The sequence below is a fragment of the Haliotis rubra genome, unplaced genomic scaffold (genome assembly GCF_003918875.1).
Source record: "Haliotis rubra isolate DU_JTF1 unplaced genomic scaffold, ASM391887v1 Scf453, whole genome shotgun sequence".
Taxonomy (NCBI): domain Eukaryota; kingdom Metazoa; phylum Mollusca; class Gastropoda; order Lepetellida; family Haliotidae; genus Haliotis; species Haliotis rubra.
This window is the reverse complement of record NW_025767139.1, coordinates 215,405-229,189: the sequence shown is the minus strand read 5'-3', so window position 1 is coordinate 229,189 and position 13,785 is coordinate 215,405.

Sequence of the window (13,785 nt, the reverse complement as noted above, 5' to 3'; positions counted from 1 at the left end):
TCACTCAATCTTCATCTGGATTTCAGACTGAAATTCAGACTGAGACACCATCACAATCATCTGTCAAACAGCCTGACGCTGTGAGTAAGTGAGTTCATGTTTATCGTCACATCGTCAATATTTCAGCCATATCGTGACGAGAACAGTTAAGTAATATATCAAATATTAATTAAATTTGAAGAACAGTAAAACTACTAGAGTATCACATATATCAAGGCAAAAATAGTATCTTATCATAAAACGATATCATTAAAGAGAACAACGCAATATAAAAACAGGCCATAGGTTGCCAATAGCTAAAGGTAGATCACCATATCAGTGGCCATGGGGACTTATAGTACTTTTGCTACCTGCATGTCTGACGCTGTGCATTCACCAAAACAGGGAAAGAAATTAAACAGAAAACAGACACATCCCATTACCTTCAGAAGTTACCGTAGAGAATCCATATGGACCTCTAAACATGGAAATTACCCTGTCATAACAGGAAAGACGGAGGAAGACGTCTTCTCACACAGGAAAGAAGGAGCAAGAACTCTTCCTCACATCATGCAAAAGATCGTCAATTGAGCAACCGTGACACAGTTGCCCCTCATAATTGCAGAGGACTTTCAAAAAACTAACCCACTCACGGCTTCCATAAAAATGGAAGACGGACAACATGTAGTCTTGACCGCGGACTTTGTGTACCTTCCTGATATGTGTAAATTTGCACGGCTCCTACGGCTGAAAGCTATGAATACACAATGCCATTTCGAATGTGGTCAAATATAACACATTATATATTTGGGATTACACTTTTAAGTAAAGTACAGATTTTAGTAGTTTTGACGGATTGAGTCCCATCCGGGATTCGAACCCACCCTCAGAGTCAGGCACCTAATCTCCCAGAACACAAAGTCAGCCGTCTAACCTCTCGGCCTCTGCGGCTTCCAGGCAAATGGTAGTCAGACAACTTGAAATCTTAAACGTAGTGTATCTGTGATTTGTAAATTATTGTTAGATTTGACCAAAAGTGCCAGCGGCTGATGGGATGATGTAAATCCAGCTTGGTCGATGCAGGTAGTAAAAGAGGGGGTCTCCTCATAGTGCAGGCACCTTTTGTTCATAATTACTGCAGCAATCAGGCATGTCAAATAGCAAAACAAAGGAATTACTGGGGGGACCGTATCAGTATAAACATGTGACACAGAGTTAAAACTTTATTTTTCAATACAGTAACATACTGAATAGTATTTATTTGATAAAATATACAATTAATATTAACTATACAAACTCACAAAAATAGCAAAAGTTTACAAGACAAAATACGTACTGGAACTTCATAGCACTGCATGAACTACATTTTATGTTAGCACTGGAAAACAGTACAATTAAAGTCCAACTAAACTTGAATTGAAAATGAGACCATGTCAGATGGGATATATATATACTGAGTCAAAAAAGAAACTTCACAAAATGTAATTTGAAAAATAATGACTAATTTTTCTCTGATGATACATCTATGTTTCCGAAATGGGATCCCTATCTTTGGACTCTAGAAAAACGTTAGCAAAACCCACTCAAACCCATCCATTCGTCGAGCAAATGACGCTAGTGCCAAATCAGGTTTTGCACGTGCAGTCGATCACGTGATCTTCGCATCGAAGTTTTCTTCATATGCACGTATTTGCATTGGCCTCAAGAATTGAAAAAACACTTTAAAACCACAGTTGTAACGGTACTTGAAATGCCACGATCGTCAAATGTGCAACGTGAACGTGCCGTTGGCATGTTGCAAGCGGGAAGATCGGTTATTGACTTCGCAAGAGCAATGGGATGCAGCGGACGTACTGTGTATGACTTGCGAGGTCGTCTACAACAAACTGGCACCACTTCTGATCGCCCAAGGTCGGGTCGTCCACGTGTGACGTCACGAGCAGAAGACCGTCAAATCATCCTACGTCACCTACGTGACAGATTTCTGCCTGCTACACGAACCAGGGCTGAGATGTTTAGAGGTCGACTGTCCTCACAGACCATTCGAAATCGGTTGCGGGCTGGCAATCTCCATTCTCGACGTCCATATCGTGGGCCAATATTGACGCCTTTTCATCAACGTCAACTTCTGCTGTGGGCCCAACGTCACCTCCGATGGACCCAGAGAGACTGGAATCGAGTCGTCTTTAGCGATGAATCCAGGTTTACCCTCAGATTCGCGGGCGGCAGGCATAGAGTCTGGAGACGACGTCGTGAACGGTATGCCCAATGTTGTGAACAGGAAGTCGACAGATTCGGGGGCGGAAGTTGCATGGTGTGGGGTGCTTTCAGTGGGAACAACCGTTCCCGACTTCTGGTCATCCGTGGAAACCTCACAGCTGCTGCTTACCGCGACCAGGTGCTCACCCCTGAACTCGTTCCTTTCATGGCGGCTCATGGCCCAGGTCCACAGTTCCAGCATGATAATGCTCGGCCGCATACCGCGATATTGACACGAAATTTCCTTCAAAACGCTGGAATCAACGTCATGGACTGGCCATCGAGGTCCCCTGACCTAAATCCAATACAGCACGTTTGGGATGCACTTGGGAGAAGGCTTCGTGGTCTTAGGAACCAACCTCAGAATTTGCAGGAACTTGGCGCTGCCTTGCAAGAGTAATGGCGCAGAACCCCAACCACGTGTTCACAAGCATCAGGTAGTCGATGAGGAGACGGTGTTTGGCAGTGGTGAATGCGTGGGGCGGCCATACACGATATTGAACTGAGAAATTTCGCATTTTTATTCTTGTGACTTGACATTCTGTATACCAATGTTTTGGAACGGCGGTGTGGCCTAATGGAACTGATTATGGCACTGCCAGTGTATCGAGTACATCACACAGATCTCAGCAATGAAATGATAACATCTTACCATCTCTTGTTCTCTTATAGTGCCCTGAAGAAAGAATGTGATGTTTCTTAATTGAAAATTGCTTGTATGCTTTCTAGTTACAGAAATGGCTTGACAGGAGGGAAAATGATATGACCGAGGGACTGTGAGACACACCAGGGCGAATGGGTTGAGTAGACAGCCCAACAGCTGTTGAAATCTGAAAAGCTAGAACTATCTAGACCAGCGAAAAAGACCGGTCTGTGATATTTACTCTGATATAATATTTCTTCTGATCCGAGCAATTTCCCACCACTGGACATTTTCACTTTTATTGTATAAATTGTTTTCGTCACGATGTGCCTGAGATATTGCCGATGTGACGTTAAGTATTAACTCAGTCACTCACCCCACCACTGGAGATGATAGGTATGGTAGTTAATATATGGATATGATATAGTAGTTTATATATGTTGCTATGGGGTAAGTAAAGCAACATCTTCACCTTCGGGTGACATGTGATTGGATATTCACATTTATTCAACGCTGAGAGAAAAGCATAATTTTTCTGGTTTTTCTGTTGCTTTTACCCTTGAACAACTCGACCCCTTTTCCGGACACTTTCTGAAAGCTATGCAATTAATAAGAATTATTTGATTTTACGTCATTTTCTCAGCTAACACACTGAGTTTTCGTGACGTTGTGAGAAGGTTGTGGATTGCTAACGTCATGACAAAACGTTGTGACATCGTTAAAGTGAATTTCTGCTTTGTTTCTTATGTACTGTTAAGTACTGGGATTTTAGTCACAATAATGCTGAAATATTACCGATGTGACTAAAACTTTTAACTCACTCACTACTGGGAAAACTATTCAACGATTAAAGTTAAATAGAACGTTAAGACAACGTCAAATACGTTAGCATAAATAACTTAGCTTTTGCCGACGTAAAAAATGCGTATGACAACGTCAGGCCACATAAATGGGAGTCCACTCACTGATAGTCAACAGGTTGGCTAATTCCATATACAGGGAATATTGGTTGTATATATTCTGTATTAACGTTTGTGAATCTCACATGTTAACAATTGTCCTCCTCAGAGGGTACGTAAGTCCCAAAACATTCAAGGTAAATTTAAACTTTCCACTTTTTTAATCGTAGAATATGTGTAATTTTAATATATGGCTAGATTTGTCTAAATTGTTAACAGCTGAAGGAATGATGTAAACCCAGCTAGGGCCCATGCAGGAAGCAAATGTACTGTAAGTCCCCATGGTCCCTAGTATGGTGATCTACCTTCAGTTGTTGGCAATATGTGCCTGTTTTTACCTTGTATTGTCAACTATAGTTGAACAGTTTTAGATCTAATTACTAGTTTTAAATTCGAATTTGTGATAATCTAGTTACTTTACTGTCCTTCGTTGACAGCTTTTTACAGTTTACTATTAAGTACTATGTATGAAATTAATTGTTCTCGTCACGATATGGCTGAAATATTGCCGATGTGACGATAAATTTTAACTCACTCACTCACTCACATGTTAAGAACTATACAAGCAAATACATTTAGTTAGTTCCTATTATGTGATACTTTTATTATCGAAAGACAACAATTTTCTGTTTTGCTTTTAGTCTTTGTCCTCAAATATTCAGATTAACTATAGTATGTGTTGACATAGACACGAATGTGACGACACACTGATGATATAGTGCCATTCGTAAATTTTACGGCGTTTGTGACTGAGTAGATGCATCATCAATGAACGGCACTTACTAGAAATAGTTCCCGCTAATGGGATTATATTTGCTTTATATTGGGTTTATGATGGAATTGGCTCTGCGTCAATCTCATCTCTATCATCAACTCAACTGAACTTTATGCATCATTCTTAATCTGGTATATGAATCAAAATATTCATCCGCTCTTGGGATGTCATTTCTCATGTGTGATTTGAATAAAAACAAGCAAAATATGCTGAAAGTGAAATTTATCTACAGAAGTTTGCCAATAACAAGTGCGACAGATGTCACGTGACCACCATCTCCATCAAAGGTCATGCTTACGGTGTTGGTTGTGTGGACCAGTGGTACGGGAACCATAAACTCCCAAACGTTCCATGTAGTTTTACGTGAAGTATCATCATTCTTCATAGAATCAAACAGCATGTAGCTTGAAGACAAAGTCTGGCCATTGAGCTGAACTGCACTGGGTTTTGCATCCACCTTGAGGTCTCTGCTCACTCCCACTCTAAGATGAGCAGTATGGTATCCAGAGCTGGGAAGACTTACGGTCGTCTGCGCATGTCCGTTGGTGATGGGGATGATCATGTCCTTGCCATAATATGTGGTCTCGTTGTCCGTGCGTATTCCAGAAAAGGTGTAGTTGGTTTTGAACTTGTAGAAGCAGGTTGATGATCCGGGGAGACCAACGGTGCCATGAAGCTTAGATATGTTGAAAAGGTAATCGGCATGAAAAGCTGGATTACCATTTTCTAGCAGAACGCATGTTTCTTCACCCGTGGAAGGGGTGAGCCAGTTGTTTGGAAAGTCCAGTTTAACATTCTCAAATGTGCTGCCATAGTTGTGGAGAAGAACTACCATCTCGTTGGTGAGAGGGTTTGCCAGGGCCAGAGGTGCAACCATTCTCTCCTGTTCACTATATTGACTTAAGACCCGAAGAAACGTTTGGTCGTTAGTAAAGTTTTGCCAAAACGTGAAGAACTTGGTTGGTTGAAGAGGATGACCATCAACGGTAAAGAGGGAATTCCGGATGGAAGGATGACCCGGGAATTGTTCATTTGAGAGGAGAAAAATGGTAACTCTGTCTATGAACTCTCTCATATTAAGGAACGTAAACATGAAGCCGTTTGGTTGATAAATGGTTTCAAACTCTATCAGTCCATTTTCAAAATTGGGATTGACTCCAAAAACGTTACCTCTCCCAAATTCAGTGTTAACTAACTGAACATTTTTCCCTTTCTTGAGGAAAGAGTAATTCTCCACCATGTCTAGAGAAGCAACTAGACGAGCTTCATTTATGCCAAAGTAAGAATAATTTCCAGCTGATATACGCAGATAGTTGTAGGAATGGAAAGAGAAAAAGTCCAAGTGATCAAGAGACATATCCAGAAACTGAGCAGTTCTCTTCCAGTAGTTGAAGTTATTTTCGTCCGCTTGTCGTAAAGCCATACTTGTGTATGATGGTCCAGCAACTTTAATTCCAATTCTTGATTTCAGTTTGTCAGCGACGGCCCTGTGGAAGTCTATATTCGTTTGTGGGTCAATTTGTTTTCCCATCCAATCAGGTTCATTGATGACTTCAAATATATAGGGAATTCGTTCGCCTATGTAGGTTTTTGCACTCTGAACCATCAGTGACACAAACTCTGCTGCAGCATCAACGTTATTGGGGAATTTGCCTTTATGTTGTGACGTATTCATCCAATCTGGCCAGGTCAAACCTGGAAATGAGAATAAGAGACACGTAGGTCAGTCACATTCATTCTGCTTTAAGCTAACTTCTGTGTGGTGTATGATATTTTTGGGATTCCACTTTCTCAGTAAACTGCAGATTGTAGATGCAAACCCCACACTCTCTGGCATCTATGTAAAATGGTGTGTGGATCGGTGATCGATGCAAATTTTTACAACTCTTGGTCAAATAAAGAATCTTGCACATATTTTCGAGAGAGTTATATAATCTAAACCACTCAAACTTGCCTTTTCTATGTTTCTTTTTTTTATACCTCAAACACTTTAACATAGTCCCTAGTATGGTGATCTACCTTCTGTTGTCAGCAATCTATAGGCTGTTTTTTAAATTGTATTGTCATGTATCTGTGATCATCTCGTTGTTTTACTGTCTTTCGTTGACAGGATTTTTTAATTTATCTTTTATTGTTAAGGCATTTGTAACTTGATTTAATCACGATATGGCTGAAATATTGCCGATGTGACTTGAAATCTTAACTCACTCACTCACTGACTCAAACACTTTAATGACTTACCCTGTATGTTCCAGACAATGTTAGATATGTTATTCCCATAGCCATTCAGTTCCATCATGTAGTTCGCCCATGTCGTTGCCTGGCGTGCATGATCCTGGAGGTACGTCGGGTCTGGGTAACCAGGGTGACTAGGGCTTTGTGGCCACTGGATGAAATCCGGATTGTTAATATGTGCATAACTTTCATGGGAGGATTACATAAATATAGCTTGTCCCAGGACAGTATTGGGAAACAAAAATCGGCTTTCATAGGGTGACAAAATCTGAAATACCAAATAAACTATTACACCCTGATATGTTCAGGTAGTTGTACTTCAATACCATTCTGGGGCGGTGGGGTAGTCTAGTGGTTAAAGCGTTGGTTCGTCACGCCGAAGACCCGGGTTCGAATCCCCACATGGATACAATGAGTGAAGCCCATTTCTGGTGTCCCCCGCCGTGATATTGCTGGAATCTTGCTAAAAGCGGCATGAAACTAAACTTTCTCACCTTGTGATGTAAACAGAGAAAAATGCATTGCATACGATAACAAGGCGAAAGAAATACCAGGGGGTAAGGCATTAATCTATAGTTTTCTCTCTTCGTTATATGTCTACAATACTGCCGAGTCAGTCAGTCAATACCATTCTGTACATGTAAACAAAATTACAAATATTTAATTGTGAAGTCAAATTCCATGAAGTATTGTTTGTTTGTTCCCGTAATCAACTATAGGTCTTGAATAATCAAGGCTAGACCAGACATTGCAGTGATGAACATCTTCAGTGTCGTTCTACGCAAGTAGGATACAACGGCATGTGTCAAACAAGTCAGCAAGGCTGACCATCCAATCCCGCTAGTCGCCTCTTACAACAAGCATGGGTTGCAGAAGACCAATTCTAACCTGGTTCTTCAGGGGTCCACTTAAATTTGTAAACGGATAGAAAATGATTAGATGAGACATGTGTCACTGCACGACTATATTATTATCATACATTCAATTATTCACAGATTCCCACCATACGGCTGAAAAAAACAACAAACAAATATACAAACAAAATCTAAGTGAGCAAAGGTATAAACTTTAAAACTTTATAGTCTTGGGCGTGGATTTTGGCTTATAGGTGCCATTGTGCGATATTTTGTACCAGTGTCAAAGAAAGTGACACCCTTGTTTCCTGTGCAAATGGTTCTTCATTTAAGTCTGGAGCTAACAAACACTTGAAGCAAAAAACCCCATTAATTTAATGGTTGTAATATTAACAACGATCTTCCCTTTGATTATGAAACTACGTCAACACCTCAAGAGTATAAATTCGGTAGGGACACATGAACCAGGACGTTGAAAGCATACATAAATGAAAATATTTCCTAAATTCATGTCATGTATGCATAACAATTTTTACTTCATACGTACATTGGCAAAAAGACCATCCCTCAGGTCTCTGTTCACCCACCGTCCGGCAGCCGCCCCGATAGATTTACACTTTGGGATTAGATTCTGTTGGGTGAGGCCGTTTATTTTATTCCATCTTTCAGGTTCATAGTGAGCACGTCCACCTTGGGAGAGCCACTCATTGTAGATGGTGACAGTTGTGTCAGCGAACGCCGCTCCACACAGAAACAAGGAGCACAGAAGCAGTAACAACATTCTGTAGTGAAAGTATGATACTTCGGTTCACCAGCAGTAGCTTTTAAATGTTTTTTCAAACATGAGAGAACAGCAGGTGACACTTTTTAGATATTCCAAGTATTTCAGATAAGAGTAGACAAAGTGGATGATAAGACCAGGTGTCTCAAACTCATCAGAATATTCTCCTCTGAACTTGCTGAACTCCAATAATATTATCTGTAATAGATGTTAAACCTAGATGTTTAAGTTACATGCTAGTTTTAATTTTCTATCTGTGATAATCTAATTATTTTACTCTCCTTCGTGGACGGACCGCCTCCGTGGTGTAGTGGTTAGAGCGTCCGCCCGGAGAGCGGAAGGTCGCGGGTTCGATCCCCGCAGGAAACCCGCGTTAAAAGACGTTAAAATATGGTACTTGTTTGTCCCTGACTGGCGCTCGGCATTAATGGGTACATCAAGGACTGGCCTGCTTGGAGTCAGTATAATGTGTCTGAGCGGGGTATTCATGCTTCACTGCGGCATGGTATCTCAGTGGGCTAGCACTATAAAACCAGCTTAAGTCGGGGATAGTACAAGCAGCCGCACATGCACATACACACGCATGCACGTCGTCATATGAGCGAAATATCCTCAAGCACGACGTCAAACTCAATTCTTACCTCACCTCACCTTCTTGGACGACTGTTTATAATTAACTTCATTTATCATGAATTGTTTACGTTTGTAGTCACGATATGGCTGAACTATTTGCCAATGTGACTATACTCACTCTTCAATATTTCAACGTCAATATCATGTGCTATTAGATGGACCCAGGTGGAATAATGGCAGCTGTAATACAGTGATATACTTATCTATTCCAAAGTAGAATAGAAGCTATAAACACAGAAAAAAACAAACCAACACAAGGCCATATAAAAATAGTTTCTTGTTTCTTATTAACGCCCGACCTTAATAAGAAGGTCCTTTCTTTTGCACTCGCATTTTGCGTGTATAAAGCCGGCAGACTTCTGAAATCCGTCTCAGTTTCCGACATTCTAAGTTTTCGACTAACACTGTATATAAAATCAGAAAAAATATTAACAAATACAATTAAAATCCCTACCTACCCATTTTTTAAAAAAAAGAATGTGATCAGAAACAAGATATCATGTGGCCAAAATATGTGTATATTTAAAAGCAATATTCAAACTATAACTATCGAGTGACTGGGGATGAAATATTATCTTTCCCGAGTTATGTTAATTATATATAATTTTACAATCTAAAAATCGCTAAAATGAAAACAGTATTCTCTATCAGGAAACCCGCGATGTGGGCATTCCCATATCCCACGCGTGATTGACTGTTTTATTTTCTGAAACAGCCAAACAACGTTCACCAAAAGGTGTAACCTCCCTGGGGACTTACAGGAAAAATACTACCCTGTGTCCTCCTTCCTTTTGGTAATAAACTAATAATAATGTCCAGGGGTCATACTGCACGGTGCCTGTTGTTCATCCACAGTATACAATTACTATTGCCTGTAAATTGTTACTTTAAGCTTCTGTAAGATAATGCTGAAATTGATAGAATGTACAATAACTTGGATGTTACAGGCCACAACGTATTTTGAGGCTATGTGAAAAGCCCACGAAGTAAGGAGGTCACAAGGGACCTCTTCTAGATAATATTTGTTGATAATGTCAGAAATGCTAGAAAAACGCGATTCTGTCACTGAGCTATGAATATATCTTATATCATGAGAGGTTTCCATGTGTAGACAGTGGAATTATTCTTATTCGTTACCGCTTCAACATGATCTGGCAGCCATTACCTGGAAAGTTTTGAATCATGACTATTTGAGTTCAAAGAACGGATAATGTTCTTCCCTATGAAAATGTCTTAGTCATGGCCACGTTTGAACAATCAGCAAGGACAAGTTTGGCGTGACACAAATAAAGGTCTAGTATTGAATATCAGATAGCAAGTTATTTGTATCCGAATGCCAATAATGAATATGCTTTGCAGGAATCACATGCAGGAACCACAGGCCCTCGTTTCTTTGCCAGGATTAATTTTTTTTAAAAAGTATATACGAAAATATGAGATCACCCCCAACTCGAAATGCTTCGCAGTACAATACGTCATGGTTATTGCACTGTGAAGCATTTCTAGTTATTTTTTTAGTTTTAATCCTGGCAAAGACACGAAGGCCTGTGGCAGGAACGTCATCATCTGATGCGGTATGTTTCCATGTGCTAGACTTTGAGTCCGTTACTTTGACTTGTAACGCATCTTGGGTCTGTATATCCAATGATACACTGCTTTTTGATATGAGCGAGTTAAGTTTTATGCCACACTCAGCAATATTCAAGCTGTATGGAGGTGGTCTAAATAATCGTGTCTGGACCTGACAATCCAGTGATCAACAGCATGAGCATCGATCTCCTCAAATGGGAACCTATGACATGTGTCAACCAAGTCAGCGAGCCTGACCACCCGATCCCGTTAGTTGCCTGTTACGACAATCATGGGTTACTGAAGATCAATATTCTAACCCGGACCTTCAAGGGTGTACTTAACAAAGTGAACAATGAAATGTCTATATGCTGTAACTAATAATTAACTTAACTTGATAATGAGAACTTTCATGACTTCGGGTGGCACTTAAACATGATGGGTAAGTATGATAAGGTGAGCTAACACAGGTGAACAAACAAACACATGAGGAATCAGTTATAATGTCTTGATAGAGAATTACTCAAAATTTGTGTTTAGTGAAAAATTCATACATTTTGATATTCAAAGTGAAGTATCTTATAACCATGCAGTATAGGATGATTATCAACTGAGATTATCCTTGGCTTCATTAACTTAAGTCCCCATGGTCCCTAGTATGGTGATCTACCTTCAGTTGTTGGCTATCTATAGCCTGTTTCTATATTGTATTGTTATGTATTGTTCAAATATTTTAGATTTTATTGCTAGCTTTAAACTTATATATCTGTGATAATCTAGTTGTTTCACTGTCCTTCGATGACGGAATTTTATAATTTACCTTTAATTGTTAATAACTATTTATAACTTGATTTAGTCACGATATGGCTTAAATATTGCCGATGTGACTTAAAGCTTAACCCTCTCACTCACTTGGCTTCATTATCTACTCAATGGGCTATGAATATATGGTATAACATGAGTGAGTTCCACGTTAGCCACGTGCATACAGTGGCCTTATTAGTACTCGGTACCGCTTCAACATGACCTGGCAGCCCTGACCTAGATAGTTATAAATCGCGAAGTGAATATTTGACCCCACAGAGTTTTTCTCATGAAAACGTCTTAGTCATGGCTTCTTTGAATAATCAGCAAGGACAAGTTTAGAGTGAAACAGATCAAGGTCAATTCTGAACTGTAGCAGATTATTTGTTATTTGTATCCGTTGGACATTAGTGACTATTCTTTGCATAACGTATAGTTAAAATGTTTTAAATTAAATTAAAAGTTTTAAAATTATATCTGTGATAAACTAGTTGTTTTACTGTCCTTCGTTGACAGGTTTTTATAATTTACCTATACTTAGAAATATATAACTTCATATAGTCACGATATGGCTGATATACTGCCGATGTGACAGTATTACTCACTCATTCTTTGCACTATGAAGTCAGAACCCATATTTTATCACCCAAAACTGTTCCACAGGAGATATTGCTTGTGTGAGATCAAACTATATCTCCTAGGAGATATCGTTTTGACAGTAGATTTTTTACAATGCCATGATAATACTATGACGTCATGAATGATGACGTCACAATGGCATGCCAACACATGTTGTCAAACTCGATTTTGAGAGTGTGAACATTCCAACAACTCGCCACCAACACCAATTTCAGAGTTGTTAAACTGTTGTCGAGGAATAGGATCAGTCTCCATCAAACTTTCGGTGTTATCAACCTCGTGTTGTTCAGAAACAACAAGTCGCAGTCAACGAAATTGTCACGTGACCGCACCGATACAGACATGGCGCTCAAATAACACGAAAGTTTGACAACATGTGTTTGACCACAGGCAAATAGGGTTGCGCAACAATGAGAAATGACCAGTCTTCCTATATGCGAGCAAAGGTTGGCAACGTACTTCCCTCGCTTCTGTTCGAAAAATATTCTTAATATCAAAATAAAATATCGCCTCCATCAAATATAGACACCCATGTCCTCACAGGGTTGTGCTCTCAGATTTCCAACCTCATATTTAATAATTACTCACGTAAAACATATTTAACAAATCCTTCTTCGCCTCCTATTGGAAGTATGGGGTAATCACTACTATTTTCTCTGCAGAATACTATATGACTTTAACCTTGCATGTATCTGTTCAAACATGTGATCCCTTAGTGGCACCTGACATTACGGATTAAATCTGCTCATACACGCTGCCCACTTTTGTGAAAACGCAACCCTGCACATGCCACGTGACCACTATTTCAAACAGTAACGCACACCCACACCTAACGAAACTGCTTGTGCGCTTCCCATCTTCGTGCCTAACGTCCTTCCGTTGAGCCGACACATTTTAACCACAACAAACGTCTACTCTGGGCACAATTGCACCTGCAGATCACTAAATGCCCTGCAAAATGTGTGTGTTGACGCCATGGAGTGGCCATCGAGATCGCCAACTCAGAAACATCCAACATGTATGGGATGCTCTTGGAAGAGATCTTCTTGCCTTGGGACATCATCGCTAGAACGTTCAAGAGTTAGGCGCCATGCTGCCACAGCAATGGCGCAGGTTGCATACGCGGAACCAAACAAAGCTTCAATGTAGGTAGTATATCAATAATTCTACCATGACTTCAGTTAATACTGGACTGTGATTGGTTAATTAAAGCCATTCAGAGGTATATAATCACATTATATACCTCAGACTTTCCAACACAGTATGTTTATCTCCTAAGTAATCCCATTGTTCTATTGTTGACTATGAATAGTGCACCAAGCACACATATACTGAATTGTTGTAAGGGGGCTGGAATAGACGAATATCCGCCATTTTGATTTTATGACGTCATCACCACCTGTGTGACCTCATTAGGCATAACCTAGAAGCATGACTTCACAATGACCTTTGAGAACACAGTCCCAAATCCGCCATGTTGGTGACCTAATTGAACACCTGGCTGACACTGCGACCGTGGGTAAGCGGATGGGGGCAATGACCTTGTACTGAGCTGACTTTGTAATAAACAACTTTCCCAGAGGTATTTTTAGACTCGAGTGGGCAATATAAGGCCCCCGAACAGTCCCCACGTCATTCAGTCGCCAGAGAGAACG